Source organism: Penaeus japonicus, unplaced genomic scaffold, assembly GCF_977035675.1.
Source record: "Penaeus japonicus unplaced genomic scaffold, GWHDUDI00000001_assembly GWHDUDI00000032, whole genome shotgun sequence".
Lineage (NCBI taxonomy): Eukaryota > Metazoa > Arthropoda > Malacostraca > Decapoda > Penaeidae > Penaeus > Penaeus japonicus.
This window is the reverse complement of record NW_028234434.1, coordinates 22,396,915-22,421,743: the sequence shown is the minus strand read 5'-3', so window position 1 is coordinate 22,421,743 and position 24,829 is coordinate 22,396,915. Positions and strand designations below refer to the sequence as shown.

Sequence of the window (24,829 nt, the reverse complement as noted above, 5' to 3'; positions counted from 1 at the left end):
TCGCTTTCGCTTTCTCTCTCTCGTTCATTCTCTCTCTCTCTCATATTGAGATAGATTGCTAACTAGATAGATATAAAGATAGATAGATTGACAGGGGGAATGATGAAAATACATCTCTCTCTCTCTCTCTCTCTCTCTCTCTCTCTCTCTCTCTCTCTCTCTCTCTCTCTCTCTCTCTCTCTCTCCCCCCTCCCCGTCCTTCCATCTCTTCCCTTGTTTCCGTTTGCTCGACCCCCCCTCCCCCACCGCCCACCCCACCCCGCATTCCTCTCTCTCTCTCTCTCTCACTACGCACTTACTCTTCACCCTTATTTATCACCATTCCATTCCCCCTCATCCTGACACAGGACATCCATATCCATTTACATATCTCTTTACACTCATTTATTCGCTCCTTCCCCCCTTCTCCTCGCCTCTCTTTCTCTCTTTCTCACACCTCTCTCTCGGTTCTATTACTTTTTCTGTATCTCGCCTTTCGTGGTATCTCTTCATTTTTTTCTCTTTCTCTCTTTACATATATACGCATATATATTCTGCCCCCTTTCTACCCCGCCTACCTCCCTGAACAATTTCCCCTTCTCAAACTTTCCCTCTCTCTCTCCACTCCCTCCTTCCCTCCTTCCCTTCCCTTCCCTTCCCTTCCCTTCCCTTCCCTTCCCTCTCCCTCCCACTCCCCCTCCCCTTTCCTCTCTCCCTCTCCCTTCCCCATACCCTCCCTTCCCCATACCCTCCTCTCCCTCTCCCCTCTCCCTCCCCCTTCCCTTCCCTTACCCTCCCTTTCTCTCCCTCTCATCACCCCTTTCACGTCGCGCATGTCAAGCGACCCACCCCACGCCCCAGCAATCCCTCTCCCCTACAACGAACATCTTTCTTCTTCTTTATCTCCACTTAAGATGCCAAAAGTTTTGCCTTAACGGCCTCCTAACGTTTCCCTGGTGCCTCCTAACGCGCGCATGTGGTCGGTCTGTGTGTGTGTGTGTGTGTGTGTGTGTGTGTGTGTGTGTGTGTGTGTGTGTGTGTGTGTGTGTGTGTGTGTGTGTGTGTGTTGTACATGTATATGTGTCTGCCTTTAATAAAATGACAATATAAGAAAATAAAAGCGTCACAAGCACACAAAAATTCCCTTATCTATTTGTGAATTTGTACTTTTTGTAAATATCTGTTTATATTCCCATCTATATTAAATCTTTATATACATACATACATACATACATACACACACACACACACACACATATATATATATACATATTCATATATATATATTCATATCTATTCACCCGACCCATCAATTAAATCATTATCTCGTTCACCTTGTCTTCCTGCCGTACCAGGCCTCGGCGCTCCCCTATGATGAAAGCGCCCCTGTGTATGTGTTCAGAGATAAGCAAATCCACACTGATAACCCATGACGATGATGCACTCGATCCCGTTTGCACAAGCTGTTCCTCATTATATAGTGACTCCTCAACCTCGCGCCACCTACGCTGCGTTCTATTCCCGGCTATGTCGTGTTAGAACCTCTAATCAGCACATCCTACCTAGGACCCACACGCAAAATTCAACCTCTCCGTAATCAACGAGAGGACGTCGGGAACTCAGCACTCACGGCCAGACCGCCGCCGTCACGTCATCGGGTCTTATCCCATCATCTTAAATTTCCTCACACACTCCCTTGTCCCTCGTCCGCCCTCATGCTCCCAATTCCCTAATCTCCCAAGATCGAAGCCGCTCTGTGCAACACCTGCTTCCCCCCTGTCACGGCGCCCTGACGAGGAGGAGCTGTCGTCTTTCAATAGGAGGTGGAGCAGGTCTGTGAACCCCTTCAAGCACTCAGCCAATCCCTCGACGAGCTCAGAATCCAGCAATAAGTCGGGCGATTCATAAAATGTCAGCCTATCTGCCACTCCCCTAATCCATCATATTCCCGCTATTGCCTTATCATGAGTCAGTCTCGTGTCGAATCATTTTCCTCGTTTCTAGGCACTTCTGGCCAAATGGACTGGAAATCGTGTCTGGGATTCGTTATCTCTTTTTCGTTCTATTCGATCCTGCTTCTCATCATATGACTTATCAACTCCCATTTTTTTTTATCTAATATTATCTCGGTAATACACCCGCGTCTTCCTCCGCCATGGGATGAAACAATAAATCGTGACGTTTCGAATAAGACTATCCTCCTCGACACGATATATTGTTCTTTTCACAGTGTGGCTGCGTATCACTTCGCATTTGTGAACTCGTTACTGTGTTTGTATTATTGTTCAATCCCCTTTATTTTCTCTCTTCATTCAACGTTTCCACATAACCCCGGTTCTATTTCCCCTTTCCCCTTTTTATCTTGATCTTACTCATTCTCCCCCACCCCCCATTCTCCCTCCCTCAAGTCCCGATATTCCAACCCGTCTCCCTCTCGCTCCCCACCCCTCCACACTCACCAGTGTCGCCAGCACTCATCAGTATACCCCTTTGCTCGCATAGTGACAACCAGGATCGTCAATGTTTACATCCTTCTTTCCATCACATTCCAGATCATTCACATCACCTAATTCACATTCACACGCCCTCCATGACCTTCGCATTCGCACTGCTCAAACTCCTACTTACTATACTCCCTCTTTGCATGTATTTACTAGCCCTTTTCTCTCTCTTCCTTTCTCTTTCTCTTTCTCTCTCTCCGCCTTTACCTCCGCCTCCCTCTCCTTCTCCTTTCTTTTTTACAATCCCTTTTCCTCTCCCTCTCCCACGCCCTCGCCCTCTCCCTCTCCTTCCCTCTCTCCACACCCCTCTCTACCTACTATATCCTTTCATATATTGCCTTGTCTCTCACAGAATCATAAGACCTCCCTACGTACTCTAACCTCCCTACCCCTCTTCTCCTCCCCTTCTTCCTCTCCCCATCTTCCCTTCCTCTCCTCCTCCCGCGCCACACACAGCTTCCCACGGATGCTCGTTCCTTCACATATCCCACGCAACAACGCTATCGGTCAGTACGGCGTAAAAATAGATGTAAAATATCCGTACGTTTCAAAGAGATATATATAAGATAAAAAATAAATAAATAAATAAACTAGTTAAAGATACCCCGGAGCCAGTCACTAACCCTCCCTCATACCCTTCCATCCCAATCCCTTATCCCCCCCCCCCAAACCCCCGCCCCCTTTCCCTTCACCACGCGCGGTATCTGACACTGCATACATAGCGGATGCATTTCCATATTAAATATGTATATTAACGGCTGCTGTGAACCCGTGTGACTCATTCACCGTGGGGAGATAAGCCGTCCTCTCTCGGCTCCCATACTGTCCTCCCTGTGATTCGCATCTCTCAACCCTTTTACTCTAGGAAGGGAGAGGAGAGACTGAGATAGAGAGAAATAGAGAGAAATATAGAGATAGATAGATAGATAGAGAGAGAGAGAGAGAGAGAGAAATCATGAGAAGAGAGAGTTGCATATTCGGTATACCTACATCGATATGCAATACAACAGGTATGCGCATACATCAAGCGCTTTCTATTGTTACAGGGGCTGCTTTACTTAGCAATATATTCATATAAATATATACACACGCAAAAGCACACGCACACGCACACACGCGTGCACGCGCGCGCGCGCACGTGTGTGTGTGTGTGTGTGTGCGTGTGTGTGTATGTATGTGCGTGTGCTTGTGCATGTGCGTGTGCGTGTGCGTATGCTTGTGCGTGTGCGTGTGCGTGTGCATGTGTGTGTGTGTGTGTGTGTGTGTGTGTGTGTGTGTGTGTGTGTGTGTGTGTGTGTGTGTATGTGTGTGTGCGTGTGCGTGTCTACGAATCCATTAAACCAGTTTAATCAGGATCCGTTCCTAATTCCGCAACAGGTAATAGAGAGTCCAGAGCAATTGCATACGCAAGAGGTCACTCTGCATAGATTTCCTCCTGGGACGCTGATGTGCTGGTAGGATTGCATGCAAATCAGACATGCAAAATCAAACACTCACTACCTTAAAGTTCAAAATCCTGTGAAATCCTTCCACTGGCCACCTTTAGCGAGAGTGAGCGAGTGAGTGAGAGAAAGGACAGATGCTTGATGCCAAGCTACATCACCGTAAAATATATAACACGAAGGAGAAACACGATCCGAGAAATTTCGGGAACGTACAAAGAGAGAGAGAGAGAGATAGAGAGTTAGAGAGAGAGAGAGAGAGAGAGAGAGAGAGAGAGAGAGAGAGAGAGAGAGAGAGAGAGAGAGAGAGAGAGAGAGAGAGAGAGAGAGAGAGAGAGAGAGACAGACAGAGAGAAAGAGGGAGAAAAAGAACGCAAGGGGGGGGAGGAAGCGAGGTAGAGAACGAGAAAAAGAGAAAGACAACGCAACGAGACAGGGAACGGGGCTGAGATAAAGACAAAGCCAACGACAGAGACAGAACGACAAGAGAAGAGAAAGAGACACGAGAGAGAGACAAAGAGAGAAAGAGAAGCGCCCAGCGTCGTGTCCTCCCTCTCCTCCTCTCTTCGCGTCCCCTCCTCCTCCACCCTTCATCCCCTCGCACTACTTACTACCCACTGCTATGCGGGCGCGCTTGAGACCCCGTTACAAGGGTCCGGCACCTGCAATTATGCACGCTTGTTTCAACTCCTCGTGTTGTATTTCTTGCGTCGAATAGAAGGTAGTTTCATTATTATTCTATTTCTATCTATCGATGTACATAAGAAAACCCAGGCAAGAATACGTAATGGCATCTAATGATACGGTTGTCGTTCCTTATGGATAATAAGACACAAAAAAATAATATCAATAATACGGTAAATTACGTAATCCAAATTACATGTACTACACACACGGACACAAACCTAATCCATATTCTCAAGCAAACACAACTGCACAATCGAATCCAAACATACGTAATGTGTTTACATCAAACATAAAGAACGATTCTAAACAAAGTCCACAAACGCAAACAAACGCAACTCCATTATATAAATCAAACAAACGCAATTCCTTAATGTACCTCAAACACACAATCCAACTGAGACACGTACGCACGCACGCACGCACACAGAGCCACTCCCCTCCGCCACGCAAACACGCGCACAATAACCGGAGAGACTGGGCGCATGTATGCGTGTGTGTGATGAACCCCGTAATGGGGGATCGCCGCCTCTCCCTCTAATAGCGTTATTTCCATGCAAATCCTCGGCCGGTGTAGTGGCAGCGGCAAGGAGGCAGAGGCGTGGGAGGCGAGGCAGAGTGCATGGCAGCGATCCTCACCTCCCAGGACCTCCCCCTGCTTGCTAATTGCATGTCTTCATTACCGTGACAAGGATTTCCGGCGAACTCCTCAGGGCGCGTGCGCGCACACACACACCCAACTCTTGTTTGCATCGCTATCGCTGGATCCCTTTCACTTCGACCATCTCACTCATTCATTCATTCATTCATTCATTCATTCACTCACTCACTCACCCACTCACTCATTCACTCTCTTTAGATATGTATATGTATATGTATATGTATGTGTGTGTGTGTGTATGTATATGTATATGTATATAAATTATGTATATTATACATATATATATATACATATATACATATACATATACATATACATATATATATATATATATATATATATATGTATATGTATGTATATATATGTGTCGTGTGTGTGTGTGTGTGTGTGTGTGTGTGTGTGTGTGTGTGTGTGTGTGTGTGTGTGTGTGTGTGTGTGTGTGTGTGTGTTTATTCATATACATATACATATGTATTTATATACATATATATATATATATATATATATAATATATATATATATATATATATATATATATATATATATATATATATATATATATATATATATATGATTTCCCGACAATGCAACTTCCCCTCTCTCTCCCTCTCTTTCTCTCTCTATCCCACCCCTTCCCCTCTTACCCCTCAAAACCCTTTTTAATTTCCCTCCCTCATCGCCTCGAGGCTCCCTTCCCCTCACGTTCCTTTTTTCCTTTTTTTTAATACTCAGCAATCCCAGCAACTTTACCTGGACAGCCCTTTCCCTCCTCCGATCCCCTCGGCCAGCTGCATCCTCTCCACTGCCGATCACACATGGATACGGTTACTGTACATGATCTTGTGTGAGTGTGAGGGGAGTGAATGGGAGAAAGAGAGGGAAGGAGAGAGGGAAAGGGAGATGATCACAGGGATGGAGGAGGAGGGGGGAGAAATAGAGGGAGGGAAGGCGGGGGAGAGAGAGGGAGAAGGATATGGAGAGAGAGAGAGAAAGAGAGAGAGAGAGAGAGAGAGAGAGAGAGAGAGAGAGAGAGAGAGAGAGAGAGAGAGAGAGAGAGAGAGAGAAAGAGGGAGGGGGAGTGTATTTGTCCGTGCATGTGTGTGTGTGTTTGTATTTGTGTTCGTGTTTCTGCGTATGAATGTAAGTCTGTCTGTCTGTGTTTGCCTGCCAGACTATCCGTTTGCAAATCCGTCTATCTTCCTCTGTGTCTGTATATGCCTCTCGCTCGCCGTCTCTCAGTACCCTAAGCAGCCTTCTTGTGTTTATCCCTCAAAGCCCGGGATCAATATCACATTTCCTGCTACCATTCACGATATCTCGACCCCTTGCCTTGCACTTAGCGCTGGTTGTTCAAGAATGACTCTTCTTGTTCTGACAGTTCCTTGGCTTCTGTTTGCTTGTTTGCAAATCTGTTTGCGTGCCTCAGTCCTTACTTTCGTTTTGTTGTTTGTTCGTCCTCGTCAGAGACTTTAATTTCCTCTTTAACCTCCTTCTTTTCCTGTAGTATATGCATTCGGCCGCTGTTCTTTCTTATTTCAGGGTGATGTAGTCGTGCGTGTGTATTTACCTGTTTGCTGACGTATTTGTCTGTGTTGGTTTGTGGTTGTTTAGTACTACATTGAACGTACATACGAGCCTTTTAGTTCAGTTATTTATTACATATGAACGTAGTCTATAGGTATGGACGAAGATATGGAGGTAGGCTTGAAAAGGTGTATTGTTGCGTGCAAGGGGAGAGGAAAGGGCAATCAGGCAAGTATGTAAACATGCAAGTCAAATAGCTCTTCATTGTTGAAGTCTGACATAAAACGATTCGACTTAATCTGTTATTTAATCGTAGTCAAGGGGTTTAAAGGTCGGCTATACGCGGTACCTACATAAAAAAAATAAACGGTCTTCAAACATTTATATCTTGCATTTTGACGCTAAGCGCTCCGTCAGAATAGCAAGAAGAAAGAAACAGTGAATGGTCGATCGACTGAGCAATGTAATCGATCAATATAATGCCGATGATATAATATCTTTGAAACTATTACTCCAGGCGAGGATGCTGGGTAATACGTTGCATTGAGATATAAAAAAGATATGATCATTAACTCATTTCGAATCCTGTTTCAAACCGATCCTTGATGATTAGATGAGTTTCCAAAATTCAACCGGTACGAACGACTATTGTCCGTGACTGTACCAAAATAAATAAGGAAAGAAAATAAATAAATGAACAAATAAGCAAATAATCAAATAGCAGCATTAAAGAAGAGGAATAAAGAAAAAAACACATACAATTGCATAACAAGGAGAGAGGAGGGGGAGGTGGTCGGATTTTCAGATCTTCCTTTATTTCCACAAAGGCTGTACTATAAATGACCTCATTTGTGGTCTAACGTCCCTGCTTAAAAGCCATTCTGCCCACCGACCCGTCGAACATTGGCTCGCAAATTTTCTGTCTGATTGCCGGTCTGCATGCTTCGCCGCTCTGATTGTCAGGCAATTTACATCCTTTTGGCATATAAATTTCCCTGGCTATTTCCATTTGGGTGTTTATTTTTTTTTCTCTGCTTGTTTGTTTTAAATTGAGATCTTCGTGTTCTCCACCCCAACCCTCTGCAACAATGCCGCAGCTTTTCCTCCTTTTCCCAAATAATTTATCGGTTAGTTTGAAGGTCTAACTGCTTCCCAATGTGAACCACAGAAAGAACTGTGAGAAGCCAAGAAAGCCACTCGACCCTCGGAAAACGACTGGCTTTTATAGTGAATACGTTGTAAGTCACACACACAGACACACACACACACACACACACACACACACACACACGCATGCACAAAAAAATATCCACGAAGACATGGAAGTAGAACGCGTAAGCCTACAGGAATTTCCTCTTTGACTCTCCTGGTAAATAAACAAGAAAAAAACAGATATGCAACGCTACTTGTATATGTTGCTTTGCGGAAGAAGAAGAAGAAGAGGAGGAGGAGGAGGAGAAGCAGAAGGAGGAAGAGAAGGAAGAGGAGGAGGAAGAGAAGGAGGAGGAAGAGAAGAAGAAGAAGAAGCAGAAGGAAGAGGAAGAAGAGGAGGAAGAGGACAAGGAGAAGAGTAGGAGGAAAAGGAGAGGGAGATGAAGAGAGAGAAGAAGAAGGAGAAGTAGAAGGAAGAGGAGAGGGTCGCGTCGCAAGGATCAAACTATCTGTCCTTCGGTATCCCCGGTATGTGACGACCGGCAGGCACATACCGCGCCTGGGTATCCTCATCTGGCGAACGGAGGTAAGAGGAACGGCACAAACTCTGCTTGAATTCTGCTTGGCGAGGGAGCGGGGGGGGCGGGGGAGGGGAGGAGGGAGGGGAGTGCTCACAGCTTCCCTTCTCTCATGTTGATCTGCTTTAAATCCCGGGCTGGGGGAGGGGGGAAGGGAGAGGGGGAGGGGGGTGCGTCAGGTGCTGGTCATCATGGCTAGGGTTAGGATGATGGTGGTAGAGGCACAGGTGGTAGTTGTAATGGTGGTGATGGTGGAGGAGGAGGAGTAGGTGGTGGTGGAGGAGGAGGTGGTGGTAGTTGTAATGGTGGTGATGGTGGAGGAGGAGGAGTAGGTGGTGGTGGAGGAGGAGGTGGTGGTGGTGGTGGAGGTGGAGGTGGAGGTGGAGGTGGAGGTGGAGGTGGAGGTGGAGGTGGAGGTGGAGGTGGAGGTGGAGGAGGTGGTGGTGATGGCGATGGTGATGGTGATGGTGATGGTGATGGTGATGGTGTTGGTGTTGGTGGTGGTGTTGGTGTTGGTGGGTGATGGCGATGGCGGTGGAGGTGGAGGTGATGGAGCTGGTGATGGTGGCTGGTGGTGGAGGAGGAGGTAGAGGTAGAGGTGGTGGTGATGGGGATGGTGATGGTGATGGTGATGGTGATGGTGTTGGTGGCGATGGCGATGGAGGTGGAGGTGATGGCGCTGGTGATGGTGCTGGTGGTGGAGGAGGAGGTAGAGGTAATGGCAATGGTGATGGTGATAGTGATGGCGCTGGTGGTGGAGGTGGTGTGTGGAAAGGCACTACGCGAAAGAGCATGCGGCGCTGATGGCTTCTTTCTGATGCTGGGATTGGAAGCTCTGGGGGATGCTAGTTCCATTAACACGGGGCTTAGAGGCTGACTTTGGCTCTAGTCTGTGCACGTGTACTTACTCACACGTACACATACATACATACATATACATGGGGGGCTGGGGGAGAGGGGGTAAAGGGAGGGAGGATGTAAACGGAGATGAGACGAGTATTGGGGTGGGGGGAGGAGAGCGAGGGAGGGAGGGAGGGAGAAGGAGAAGGAGAGGGGAGGAGAGGGAGGGAGAAGGAGAGCGAGAGGGAGAGGGAGAGGGAGAGAAAGAGAGAGAGATAGAAACTTGTAAGACCTACATACACTCCAAATACGCACACAAACTAATATGAATTTACTTGAATATTTTTTGTTGTTTTTAAATATACAAAAATCTACCAAATTTTCCCGAAATAATGCAAGTGTACACAGACAAGCTACCTGTCTGTCCTGAAAGGCAGATGTCTGTTCCCCTCACGAACTCGCCTGCCTGCATACGAGTCTTTGTGTACGCCCGTCAGCTACACATGGCAAAGAAGTGTCACTAGATAATTCCTACAGGACATGGCTCTGCTGGGATTTCCTCTCCGGGTTTAATGCGGAGTCTAAACGAAGCGCACGTTGTTAAGCGTTAACAAGACATTACATGAAAATGGTTGAACTTGCACACAGAGCTGGACTTTCCTCTTCAGGTTTAAAGGTTTAATCAAAGCTTACACTGTTAAGCGTTAACAAGACATCGCTACAGCAAAATGGTTGAATTTGTACACGGATAAAATAGTACGGAAATAATAAACAAGCTGTTTTTTTCTCAATCGGATAACAACGTTTCTCGGAAGCTTACACTAATCCTTTATCCCTCGTCACATCATGCGATAAAAATCAGACAATGTTGCAAAGCCATATGGCAATCTAAAATAACTGATGCAGTCGCAGATATCACGGCCATAGTCGCTATTTTTTTAAGTGTTTTTTTTTCAATCACTTCCACAGTCTCTGGAAGCTGAACATCCAGCCAGCAGGAAGATCCCTCCAGACACTTCAATAGGCGCCCTTCCTTGTAGATCGAAATCCAATTCTCTTCTACTGTCATTGTTTCGCTTGCCCTCGCCCCCTCCCTTTTATTTCCCTTTTTTGTCCTCCTTCTCCTTTCTGTACCTTTCTCTCACTCTCCCTTTGCCCCGCCTCTCTTTTCCACTCCCCCCTTCTCTTTATCTCCCACGTGCTTCTTCGCCTTTCCCTCTCCCTTCTCTAAACTTCGTTTTCTATCCTTCTTCCTCCCTTTTCCCTTTCCCCGTCTCTTTTTCTATTCCGTGTTTTTCTCCCAACTTCCCTTCTTTCCCTCTCTCTCCCTTTTTTACCCTTCCTACTCCCCTTCTTTACCTCTCTCTCTCTCTTTCCCTTCGCCTCCCTCCCTTACCTTTCTCGCTCTTTCAATTTGCCCTCCTCCCTTCCTCCTTCCCTTTTCTCTCTCTTTCCCTCAGCTCACCCCCCTTCCCTTCTCTTTCTCTTACATTAACATCTCCCTTCTCCATTTTCCCTCTCATTCCCTCAACCCTCCCTCCCCTTCCCTTCCTCTCATTCTCTTTATCATTCTTCCTCCACGACTTCTCTTTCCCCCTCCCGAGCTATGGACAAATCCTCCCACAAAGAAGAGTAGAAAGAAAAACACGTGACATTAGTTAAAATGACACTCGATTTTCATCTTTCTATACGAGACACTTAGTCATCCTGGCAAATCCGAACCAACTCCCTCCGTTCTAGAACGTAAGACCGGCACACGAAAAAGGTGAAAGTGGGTTGAAAATGGAAGAGCAGTTAGGATGGATGAACGAAGGATGAACGAAGAGTAAGTGAAAGATGATAAAGGGGGAACCGAGAGAGAGAGAGAGAGAGAGAGAGAGAGAGAGAGAGAGAGAGAGAGAGAGAGAGAGAGAGAGAGAGAGAGAGAGAGAGAGAATTTAAAAAAAAAAATATATATATATATAAAGAGAAAATATAAAAAGAGAGAGAGAGAGAGAGAGAGAGAGAGAGAGAGAGAGAGAGAGAGAGAGAGAGAGAGAGAGAGAGAGAGAGAGACCCCCAGACTTTCTTTTTAGAAAAAAAAATCCCTAAAAAGACAAAACATCCTTCCCTAAACATAAGAGGCTCTACAAACTCTCCGAACTGAAGTCTCCCCGAGGCTTGAAGCTCCCAACTATTATTCATATGCTGAAGGAGCTAACAAGTGTGATGTCTGAGCTTTCATGTTACCTGCATCACAGGAGGTGCTGACTGGTTTATTAGAATGGATGGTGATGGTGGTGATGATGGTGATGATGATGATGATGATAAATGACAATGATGACGTTAATAATAATCACGATAGTGATAATTCTGACAATCATAAAAGACGCCATGATGTCTTCCTGGTTCCCTCCTCTTCACTTCTTGCAATCCGAGAAAAGACAAAACGTAAAAGGAATTGCCTTGCCAGCATCGATCGGCCGTCAATGGCATTGCCGATGATAGCCGCCATTTCAATCTTTTACTGATTTCCTCTCTTGTCGCAGCAGCCGATATGGTAACGGGAGAGACGCGTGCCTCCCTCCCTCCCTCCCTCCCTCCCCCTTCCATGCCCCTTCAACCTGGGGGGCATGGAAGGGGGTGGGGAGGGGGGGGGCATGTGCCTCGTGTCTAGAAGGAAAATGAAACGAAGACTCATTATCGTTTTTCTCTGGCCGGACGTTCTTCAAGCACAACTATCTACTTTTTTATCTCCAAAGATGCCGGGTATTAGTTACGTAGCGAGGACTCCCGCAGCTGCGTGACGCCCCTCCCCCCCCTAACCACCTACCCCTCTTCCTTACCCTAGACCCCCACCCGACCTCCCGCAGTGGTAGGGGTAGGAGACGGGGGGAGGAGGGGAAGGAGTCTGGGGGGGAGAGGGGAGATGTTAACACGTGGCTCGTCTTCCAACATGAATACTTAACTATCAACAACTGCAATTGTAATAACAGGATCCCTTTCCCAGAAGGCGTCCGGGGTTATAGAGAATTGATGACCCCGTTTCAAGCCCAAGACAGGAGAAACGAACCGCCGAGGTGAAAAGTCGTTAAGTATTTAAATCTTATTAAGACTTGAAATATTTTGGGGGGAAAAAAAACTCGTCACTTGATCCCTGGTATCATAAATTATAAACGCTCGCCGCACGCGCGCGAGGGAGGGTGTGTGTGTGTGTGTGTGTGTGTGTGTGTGTGTGTGTGTGTGTGTGTGTGTGTGTGTGTGTGTGTGTGTGTGTGTGTGTGTGTGTGTGTGTGTGTGTGTGTGTGTGTGTGTGTGTGTGTGTGTGTGCACCTGGATGCGAGTATTTGTATGCGCGTCTATATGTGTGCATGCACATTCACCTCAGTGTATCTGCGGTAGTGTTTACACAAATGATGTCTGCCTATGCAAACACACAACCTCAAGCTGAAGCCTGCAATCACAGGCCTAATCAAACACAAGCTGACAAAAGCGCCTTAAACCCACTGTCCAGAACACCAATTCAGCCAAACCCATGCCACAAGACGAGAGCCCACCACACTATATAACTCTTCGGTTCCTCTACAATAAGAGCCAGATTCGACACCGCGTAGACACCCCCCCCCCACCACCACCACCCCTCAGCCCCAATCCTTTCCTAGGACAAGGTGTGTTCGGCGGGAAGGGTTTTGTGGTTCCCGGCCGGAATGCGGTCGAATCCCCATCCCCCAAAAAATGTTTTACGTAATTGATGCGAAAAGAAAAACGATATGGGTAATGTCAATGTATGTATGGCATGCAATATATCGTATATCGGAGACTATTGACGTTATAATTCAGTAACAAAGAATATATATATTCAGTATATAGATGATTCATCCGTTATTCTAAGTTTACGATAAAAAAACATCATTACCGTTATACATTAGTAACAACGACGAATCTATAAACTATCAAAGACTATCTAGCCATGATTCTGCTTTTAAACAGAGAGGAAACCGATGTAGACTTAACCTATTTACAACACTGAACGGTGTATCTACAGTATATAGATCAACTGAGAATTGCATTGTGTTTCCGCTCGAACTGATTAAAGGTGGACAGGGGGGGGTATGGAGAGAAGGGGGTAGGGGAGATTTAAGCGAATCAATTACTTAATATTACGCTAGAGGGTTTCATTATTTTGTGAATACGAGATGGACTCTAATAATCTCCTGGTGATATATTTTTTTTCCAGTGTGTGTCTGTCATCGCTCCTTCAATCTCTCTCTCTCTCTCACACGCACACGCACACACACACACACACACACACACACACACACACATATATATATATATATATATATATATATATATATATATATATATACCCCTTTTCCCGTTTTCCCCCTTTCTTCTTCAATTTTACTCTCTTCCACTGATTCCTTACTTAAATCCCTTTATCTTTTATAACTCCTATCTCCCTCCTTCTCCTCTCCCTTCCCTTTTTGTATCCTACTCTCTATCTCCCTTTCCCTCTCCTAGTCTCTATATACCCCTCTTCCTTCCCCCATTCTCTCCACAGACTCCTTCGTCCTTTATCTCCTTCCGTTCCCCCTCCACACTTCCCTCTTCCTCCTCCTCCCCTTCCTTTCTTATCAGCAAGGATAAACACGTCTACCGGTTTCTTTTAAATCCCTTAATGCGCTTTTGATCTTCAGTGTCATAATTTATCACTATAAATTATGAAACAATATATATTCAAGATTAAGAATACCATGAAGTGGTCTGTGATTTGAGAATTTACGAGAAGTTGCACTATTTTTAGCGAAATATCTTCCTCCTATGCGTGTAATCTGGTTATCGTATGAGTGAAAGGGATTAAAGTAAAGTATACCAGTAAGTTTATCGTATTCCTTTACTTTATCTTTGATGTTTGCGGACTTTGGGGCTATAAAAGAGGTGTATGTAATTGACTTATTGATATCAATGTTTTGCGCTCTCTCTCTCTCTCTCTCTCTCTACACACACACACACAAGCATACATACACACATACACTCATATACAATCACATGTAAGATAAAGCACAGCTGATTATTCAGGTAGCCTTTAACACCTCCCGCATAAAACCTTTATTCCCCCAATAAAACCCTTATCATGAGTATGGAAATTCGAAATGTGATACACCATAAACATGTCATGACCTAGCAGATACGATCGGTAGACATATTTCTACAGAGGAACATTGCAATACTATTCATAAATACCGATGAAATTTCATACAAACAGAAAACAAGTTATGTAACAACAGCAAAACATACAGTTGAATTTTGCAATTCAGATGGGACAGGAGGCCCTTCTCGCACATGCGCCAATTTGGGACTAAAGGCACCGAGCCGCACCTTTCCTCCTCTTCTCGTCATACGTACAGAAACGCTGCTTTCCTGGGACGTCCGGTCTCGGCGGCGAATTGTAAAGTAATCGATAAGTCTAAGAGATTCAATGGGTTTAATATCGGAGAGCAGGTTGGCTGGGTTTGTTTTTATTGCCATTCAGTTCTCCGTTATCACGCGAGGAAAATCGCTCTCCGGGCTTTGTTCTGTCAACTGCAGTTCTATGATCATGTCACCAACCAGAATCTAATGTACGGAATTTCTTCAACCACACAAGTAAATATAAAAACACCCGCGGCAGCACTCACCTTTTACGATGACTTAGGGATTATTGGATGTCAAGGTGTTCCATAACAAGTTCCTTTGCTATTGTTGCATTTCAATGAAGCCCGCAGGTAAAACGAGGCTTACGACACAGCTTCTAAGAAAACACTAACTGTTATGTATATATGTACTGTATCTATATACTCTTTTTCCACTCTCCTAACGTCACCACCACGTATTAAAACGACACCACTTGTACAATCACAGCGCGTCAATATTCCTGGCTACCGTTGTTCGCTCTTTAAAACTATTCCATCAAGCGGGAAATTCCACGTCGTCTGTCACTGCAACACACGCCGTCAGTTTGGTAAAAAGGGTATCTCCGAACGGGAAACAATCACCGTTAAATGCGCCTAAAATCCGGGCAGCGGAGTGCGGGTACCGAGGAGCTGGGTACACGCACGTCTCACCGACACGGATGTCACAGGTCAACTGGCGGAGCGCGGGCTGAGGCGGCCCGGGACCAGACCGGCGAGACCTCCTCCTCCTCCTCCTCCTCCTCCTCTCCTTCCTACCCCCCCCCCCCTTCCCACCGCCCTAGCCCGCAGTCGCCACCATCGGGACGGCGCGGGCTGGTCGCTGGCAGCCGCGGGGTCAGGCCTGTCAAAGGAAACGCTGGAGCAAGGTTTTTCAAAGTACGGGCCGCGAGATGATAATCCGTAGGTCATGTCTCATAGAAAAGTTTGAACGAATATGTGCAGTAAAATTAACAAATATCAGATAATTGAAAAAGTCAAATGAGGACATCTCTCATGCCTGATAGAGAGAGGTGTAACGCTGCAAACAAGTGGACAATGGGCGTTCACTCAAGTGGGTAATACAATTAATCAGACTGGTTCGCGATGAAAAAAAATTGAAGAACATTGCACTACGGGACCTAATTGTCGACCTCTAGTTGTTATCCGATTAATTTTCTGTCATGGTACATCTATCCGAAATTACTTATCTTAAATTAAGATGTAAAGTTGGATATCGGTTCTATCAGAGCATAGAACGTGCTACGTCTGTACCCGCGATATCCATACTAAGCATTAGATAAGCTGAGTGTATGTATTCGGTGAGTTACACTGAATATGCAGCGTACCACTAGTACATCACATAATTCATCTGTCTGAGACCAACTACGAACGAAATCCGAAACTGGAATACAGCAAGGACGGCCAGCATCGCAGAGAATCCACAACCACAAATAAATCTTACCAATCAAATTTCCCGAGCAGTCCTCCTGATAACCGAAAGGATGCAGCTGCGGTCCTTCGAAGCCCCTCTCTCCTACACCTGACCGTAACTCCAAGATAGGCCTACACGGCGCTATGAATCATAACCTCCATACAAAGGCATGACCTCTGCCATAGCGCACCACAATCTCACACACCACACCAACCCCTGTGTCCGAAGACGAGGCTCGGGAACATATGTCGCGTCCTTCACAGATGAGAGATAAACAGGCGGCGAGAAGGAGCGGCATCCTACAGGACTAGGACCCTGCCAGCCATAAACTACCGTGCTTCATTGACCATCGTCCGCCCGCGCCATAAACCTGTTTGTTGTTGGGGCTGGCGAAGTGCCGCCGCTGCCGCCACCACGTGCGCTGCCCCGACCGCCGAGCATCAGCCCTCAGGGGGCGCGGTGCGGCAGTCCCACCTCGCCAGCTGGTCGTTGAAACGGTCAGGCTGACTCGACATTTTTGTCATCTTGCACACCAGCCACCTGCAACGCGGCCAATGAGAGCCGGAAGGTGCATCACATAAGAGTTTAATTCTAACTGAAACTGTTGCACTGCAATACACTTTGCATATCATTTGTCTAGAAGCATTAACGCCACGCGCAATATGCATCAACTATCCATCGTAATGCGGAGCAAATGGCATTTGCAACGGCAGAAACCACACCGGTGTAACACTCAATAGGCACATGTTTTCAGACAAAACAAAGTGTCTACTAATACTTATAGAAATAAGAATTGCAACGAATTTCCCAACGAATATCGAGTGAACGGTAAATGTTGCACAAAACGAGCAACAAAGTCCGACCTAACAAGATATTATCCAAATAAACACAACAATAAACGAGAATATAAACTATAAATACAAGACACCCGAAGAATAGTGCAGAGCAACTGCCATGTTCACAATCCACCTTTTAGAAAATGCTGCATTCCTTCCCGAGAGAGAGGGCGGGATGAAGGGCGGGAAAGGAAGGGAAGGATGGTGAGGATGAAGAAAGGGAGGAAAGGAGGAAGATAGAGAGAAGAGGGAGGGAGAAATATGAGAAGGGAAAAAGAGAAGAGGATGGAGCGACAGAACAGATATTTGGGAAGAGGAGAAGAAAAAAGGGAGAGAATTGTGTATAAGGAAGGAAGAAAGAAAAAGCGGAAAGAAGGAAGAAATTGAAAGACGGGAGAAAGTTAGGAGGATGGAAGGAAGGAGAGAAAGGAACACATGCAGGGGCAGAGGGAAAAGGATAGAAAGAGAGGGAAGGGGGAGCGACTCTTTATTACTCTTGCATTTACTCATAGGAATAGGAACCTCCGATCCTTCCTCGCCTGCTATCCATTTCTCTCCACCGTCTCTCACTGTAAGACGCTCTCGGTAACCCTTCTATAGATGCGCTCCCTCTCTCGTTCTACCTTTGTTTCCCTATTTGTTTTTTTCTTTTTCTTTTTCTTTTTTTCTCTTTCTCTCTCTCTCTCTCTCTCTCTCTCTCTCTCTCTCTCTCTCTCTCTCTCTCTCTCTCTCTCTCTCTCTCTCTCTCTCTTTCTCTCTCTCTCTCTCTTTCTCTCTCTCTCTCTTCTCTCTTGAATTCTTCTTCTCTTTAACTCCAATTCCCTAACTCTTTCTCTTTATGACTCTCTCTCTCTTCCTCTTTCTCTATCTCGTTCTCTGTTTCTCTTTAAAGTCTGAACTCAGACACTTTTTTTCCGAACGCGATCTATAGTCTCAATCTTATCTGACCACCGATAAGACAACAAAAGAAAGAAAAAAAAGAGAGAAAGAATCACCTGTTTCCGGATCGCTATTATCTTATCTTAAATAGCGCGATGAGGGGGGTGGGGAGGGGAGGGGATGGGATGGGAGGGATGAAGGAGGAGGAGGAAGGAAAGAGTGAGAAAGAGAGAGGAAGAAGGGAAAAGGGGAGGAGGGAGGGGGAGAAGCAGAAGGATGGGTCAAGGAAGATATGCGGGGAGACGAGAAACAGGTGAAATGGAGAGGGAATAAAAAAAGGAAGGAATATAAGAAATAAAAATAAAAGAAAAACAGATTGAAAAGAGGAAGCACGAACAAAAAATGAAGAAAGACAAAGATGGTTAAAAGGTCTACGAAGAAGGAACAATGACGAAGAGGAAGAAAAGAGAAGTGTGTCCGCGAGATCAATTTTTACAACGGCTCTGCATTGTCAACACGCGCCCCGTGGGTCCTTTCCTCTTAACCGGCCAAACGAGAGGGACCCCAACATGCTCTCCTAACATCCTTCTCTAACATGTTCACCTAACATGATTCCCTAACATGCTCTCCTAACATCTTTCCCTAACATGTTCACCTAACATGCTCTTCTAACATCGTCTCCTAACATGTTCTCCCAACACGGTTTACTAACAAGATTCTTTAACATGCTCTCCTAACAAAAAAAAAAGTCAATCTGTTGCAATACCATCCCTTGCATTTCTATTTCTTTCTCAAAACTACGTTACACATTCCTTACTTTCCTTATTCTAACTCTGACTAGCGCCGTATTGTCAAATTTCTTCCTCTAACTCTAACGAGAGAGAAAAAAAAATACGTTTACCCTTTGCATTTGCTAATTTCGTATATCTAATTTTCGAAATGCAGTTACGTAACAAATTAAAGAGCGACAAAGCTAGTAATATAAAGCTATCAGCTGCAGCGGTGCCTCGTGTGAATATTACTCCCTTTGTTTACATGGAGGGAGAGCCATTACAGAGAAACTTTCGGCTCGAGTGTCACTGAAAACCTTTAATGTATGCTGTTTCCCTCTCCGGTCGGATTCCTTGTGTTTATCTCCAAGTGTTTTTTTCTCACTCTTACTTTCTCTTTCGTTTCCTCTTTCTTCTTCTTCGTTCCCTTCTATCCACACCTCTTCCTCTATCTTTCTCTCCTTTCTTATTCTTCTATCACTTTTCGTTTTCGCATTTCCTTTCCTCAGTCTCTCGCTCTCAGTATCACACACACACACACACACTCTCTCTCTTTCTCTCTCTCTCTCTCTCTCTCTCTCTCACTCTCTCTCTCTCCCTCCCTCTCCCTCTCCCTCTCCTCTCTCCCTCTCCCTCTCTCTCTCTCTCTCTCTCTCTCTCTCTCTCTCCCTCTCCCTCTCCCTCTCCCTCTCCCTCTCCCTCTCCCTCTCCCTCTCCCTCTCCTTCTCCCTCTCTACTCCCCTAACTCACACACAAAAATTCCATTTCTCCCGCTAAGAAAATGTCAACACAGCACGGCCATAATCACACTCGACAGGTCGGCTTCCTGTCAAGGACTCCCGATCAGGTCCAATCTACCGATGCCTATTCGCACAAGAGACACCTGGCCATCTCTCTTCACTTCCCTCTCACCTGTCCCATATTCTTCCATCACTTGCCTCCACTTTCGTATGAATGAAAATGATCAAGTTCACAATGTAAGATTAGGTAACGTAATAAATGTATCGCTATTACAATTTCTTAAAAAAATGCGTGATTCTGATGAAGTAATATCGATAAGTTAACTACTTTTTTCGTTTTTTTTTCTGAATTTCTCGTTGTTATTCATGTCTTTTCAACATTTTAGTCTCAATTCTCCTCTACGATACATATATTTTTTCATTAAGATGACTTACTTCAAATACAACAATGTTATTCTGACATGTTGCATTCACGCGATCAACATCTCAAATGAATCTTCGCATAAGATAATAAAGATAAAAAAAAAAAAAAAAATACACCCTTAGGTGTGGCGATGAAGGAGAGCGAGCATCAGTTCACATCACTCTTTAAGGCAAGCACGTCGAGATACAAGGCTAATTGGACACTGATACTCTCGCAATAACGAAGAGAGAAAAGAGACAAAGTTTAACCAATTTCTAATATTTTTACCTAATCGCGTGTCAACCAGCATTGTCTATCATATACATGCGGTTTCCCGACTTCAACAGAATGTCAATAAAATCTATGAGTTCATCATAACCACAGTAAATCTACGAGTCCAACATAATCGCAGTAACAGCAGTAAGTAAAAAAACAGTAACATCCCTGAGTGACCTATTAGCATCGCCTCGGCGTCTATGGATGGCATTATTATGCTCCCAATCCCAGACCCAACCCGAAATAGCCCATTTCATTTCATTCCGTTTTACTTGCCTCGGCCGTATGCATTTCATAAACATAGTGGCTTTGCATTACAATCAAGTATGAAATGACATTGCAGTTTCGGAGAGCTGTCTTTATATCCTACAATAGTGAGAGAAATTCAAATAAATTATTAATTTCTTTAGGTGAACTGCTTTTCTCCTTGTTAAATATATTCCCATAAATGCGGCCCGTACTTATGCTAGTGTTAAAACACGCTTTGAATACGTAAAGACAAGCCGATTTTCCCAGCTGTCCATGTTTGCATTACCTTTGAGGGATTGCACAATTGTCAAATTGTATGCACTCCCCTCTAATGCAAAAAAACAACTGAGAAATACAATATCTGTGCAAATTTGTTAAATATCTATACCACAAGCGTTGCAGAAAACTTCCTGGTGTCTCCCCAAAGTTGGTGATCCTGTTTTTAGGGCAAAGGATTCCTGGGTGTCTCGCCCTCTCGAGATTGTTTTCCTTCGCCGTCTCACCTGATTATGTAAATTTCCGCTGCCTTCCCTCGCAAGCTACTTAACGTCTCATTCCGCCATGGTTGCCCTCGCCCCTTCCGACCACTTCCTTCCTCTAGCCCTTACCTCTCGCACCCTCGCTTCTCCAATTTCAACTCATATCTACCCTTTCTTCACTCTTTTCTTGCTATGCACACGTGTACCATCCCTCTCCATCCACCATTTCCCCATCATTTTCTTGCCACGCACATGTCTATTATCCCTCTTTGACTGGCCATTTCTTCACTCTTTTCTTACATCATTCCTCTTCATCTACCATTTCCTTCTCTCTCCTCTTACCATGCACACATATATTCTCCCTCTTCACCCCAATCCTAACATGAACAGGCACCTTCTGGCCTGGCACCCGTGTGAAAGCCACGCGGAGGACTGTAATGTGAGCGTTCAGAGGAAGCCGGATTAAATGGAGATGTCACAAGGAAGTCCTGTGGGCGAGATTATGCAGTAATTAGCTAAATGAACAGCCGAAAACTACCTATTTGACTCGACTGGGAACCCTTGATGGTGCAATGGTAGCACAAGGATTAGGCCTGGATTTTGAAAATAATAGCAACACATGTATGTTTCGTAATAACGATCTGAATAGGTGAACGTTTGGAATGGAGAAAGGGAAGAAGTGGAAAATAGAAAGGAGAATATTTAGGAGACTAACAGAATAAGAGAAGATGGGCGGTTTGCGAGCCTAACAACACGGTTCAGCTGAAAGAACATGGGCAATCCGTCATATAAAGGAACAGCAATTGCTCTAGTGTCTGAATGTAAACATACAGACAAAACAGATGAATGTCAAGTCCAATCAAATAAATATGCCAGGAAAGTGCTCTAAAAGGAGGCCAAATAAATTTAACTGCAATTGTCCGATGGAATTTAACAGCAAATAAGTGAAAATAAAAGAGAATAAAATACCATTACAACCAAATCAAATACATTAATCAGCAATTGTTCTATGGAAATAGCAAAAGAGAAACGCTAACTGTAAACAAGGCAGTCAATTCAATTAGTTAAATCAAGCAAACAACAAAAGTCCAACGGAAAAAGAGAGCAAACAAGTAAAAAACAGAAGAAAGACAACAAAGGAGCAATCCAGTCAACTCAAATAAATGAATCAGCATGCCCTCTTAGAGACACAGGCTGCACTGACAAGCGTAGGAGACGATATTACCAGACTTACGAAGCTACATGTCTCTTCCATTAATTCAATCGTCGGAAATCGCTACAAACCGTCTACACAAACACTCGACTACATCCCACGCGTATGATAAGCGGATATCCTTCATTAGAGCGTGGAATCTGCCTCTAACCGCCGCCATCCTGTGATTTTGCTGCTAATGAGGAAAAGCAATCCTTAAGATTCTTACGTTCATTTTCTTTTTTTTCTCTGATGCGTTGCGTTTCATATATACAAATTCGTATAGAGACTGCAAAATTGTTTAAATTTACGCAATCTGACATTCAATGTATGTAAAGATATTCTGCAAAAATACAATAACAGTAAGAATCTATATAGCTCCATCGCTGCGACGGAGCACAGTCAAATATTTAACAAAGTTAGATGTATTGTAAATAAACCGATAAATTCATCAATGCACTTGAGTTTTTTTCGATCGCTATCTCACGTCTACACAGACAGCCAGGAAGTTCCATGGATGAGATGGAGGGCAATTACTCTGCGGCAGGGTGGCAGGGTGCTTCGTCTCCGCAATTACTCTACAGCAGGGTGCGCTGTCTCCCAGTTTTGCTCGAGTCAAACTCTCCTCTGTGATTCTCTCGCCTCCATCATCATAATCATTATCATTGCAGTTATTATTCCCATCATCAAAGTTTTTCTTATCATAGCTATTCTATTATCATCGTTCTTATCATCATCATTATCAAAATACTTATAGTTTGTTCTCACCATCTTCATTACCGATGATTCATCACCATCACCACTACCAAAATCCCAACGCGACTCGCCCAGAGGCACACAGCACCTCGTGGAGCAGTCCCAGTGTAAACAAACCGGCGAAGGACCCCTGTGGACGAGCCGGCGTGACAAGAGAGAAGACGCCGAGAGGGGCGGCTTGGCTCGTGACTGCGGTCGCTCAATCAATCTCGGCCTCGCTTGATTGATCTCCCGACGTCAATAATGATCACTGAGACGAACTTTTGCGGAAAATAGAGATATTGGACATGCGTATGACCACTGCACTCGATATATGCATGACCATGACCGTGGCACTCAACTTGCCACTAAAATGCAAGAATGCCTCCCCCCCCCCCCTCCTCTCTCTCATGTAAAGGGCCTAGTCATTCACACGCATCTTGTGGGAGACCCCCCCCCTACCCTCCATCCTACTCTCCCCAAGTGAGGTCAAGGTCACGGCGCATTGTGGGCGTAAAGGAGGTGTCGAGAGTAGACTCATGTCGACCGCCGCGCACACACAAAGGCCTCATGATAATGACCCTCGAAAACCAGATTTAATGAACTGCGCGTTTTCTCTCTCTCTCTCTCCCTCTCTCTCCCTCTCTCTCGCTCTCTCTCCCCCCTCTCCCCCCCCATTCTCTCCACCTCTCTCTCTCCCTCCTCTCTCTCCCCCTCTCTCTCCCTCCTCTCCCTCCCCCCTTTCCCTCCCCTCTCTCTCCTCCTCCTCTCTCTCTCCTCCTCTCTCTCTCCTCCCTCTTTCTCTCCTCCTCTCCCCCTCTCTCCTCCTCCCCTCTCCTCCCCCTCTCTCTCCCCCCTCTCCTCCCCCTCTCTCCCCCCTCTCTCTCCCCCCCTCTCTCCCTCCTCTCCCCTCCCCTCTCTCCCTCTCCCCCTCCTCCCCCCTCCCTCTCCCTCCCCCCTTCCCCACCCCCTCTCTCTCTCCCTCCCCCACCCCCTCTCCCTCTCCCTCCACACTCATACAAAATTCCATATATGCCCTAAAGACAGAAGATTTCCATAATCCTATTTGACAGGTCGGCTTCTCTTTCTCTCTGTCATCATGCTACTGGTTCCTTTTGATGGATTTAGCTCAATAAATAATCCGTCAATTAACCTATATTCTCTTTCTCTCTTTTTTTTTTTATCTCAAATTCACTGTTTCATTCACCCCCTCATTACTCTCACATACACCCTTTGTTTGTTTGTTGCCTGTCTGTCTGTCTGTCTCTGTCCATCCTTTCCAGTCTCATTTCTCCCTTCCTTCGCTTCCTCCATTCGTCCATCCTTTTCTTCCTCCCTTCGCCCTTCGCTTTTTCCATCCCTTTCTTCCTCCCTTCCGCCCTTCCTTCGTTTCCTCCCTTCCTCAATCCCTTTCTTCCTCCCCCTCCCTCCTTCCCTTCCTCCCTTCTTCCCTCGCTTCCTCCCTTCCTCAATCCCTTTCTTCCTCCCCCTCCTTCCCTTCCTCCCTTCTTCCCTCGTTTCCTCCCTTCCTCAATCCCTTTCTTCCCGCCCCCTCCTTCCCTTCCTCCCTTCTTCCCTCGCTTCCTCCCTCCCGCTCTTATTCACCCCTCCCTCCTTCCCTCCCTCCATCCCTCCCTCCCTCCATCCCTCACGTTCCCTCTCACTCCCACAGCCTCTCCAGAGTGAGTTCCGCAAACGAGGTCAAGGAGTCCTGTCCAACGTTCGAATTAATTCCAAGACATTAGACATGCTAAACCCCGTGATTATGAAGATGGAGGCGCCCCGAGGATTTCCGAACGGGGCAGCAGAAACGAGATGGAAGGTCAAGCGGGATAGAGAAGAGACAGCGGAGAGAGTGTGTATATGGGGTTTTGGAGTGGGTGATATGTACCTGACTCTCATTTCTCTCTCTTTTTTTTATCTCTCTCTTCCTCTTTCTCTTTCTTTCTCTTTCTCTTTCTCTTTCTCTTTCTTTCTCTTTCTCTTTATCTCTCTCTTTCTCTCTCTCTCTCTCTCTCTCTCTTTCTCTCTCACTTTTTCTCTCTCTTTCTTTCTCTCTCTCT

At 45.5% G+C, this 24,829-nt stretch overlaps 1 protein-coding gene across 6 annotated transcripts in view; it reads right to left on the bottom strand.

Moving 5' to 3' along the window:
- Positions 1 to 24,829, bottom strand: part of tty (tweety) — a 224,969-nt gene that overhangs the window by 108,825 nt on the left and 91,315 nt on the right. For 3 of the 6 annotated variants that reach the window (XM_043023071.2, XM_043023076.2, XM_043023074.2), the window contains exon 1: positions 15,022 to 15,482. The exons of 2 other annotated variants lie outside the window; for them this stretch is intronic. The gene's annotated coding sequence lies outside the window, so the exon portion shown is untranslated. Of the gene's footprint in view, positions 1 to 15,021; positions 15,483 to 24,829 lie in introns of those variants that run through there. One more of the 6 variants, XM_043023075.2, reaches the window with a different exon arrangement.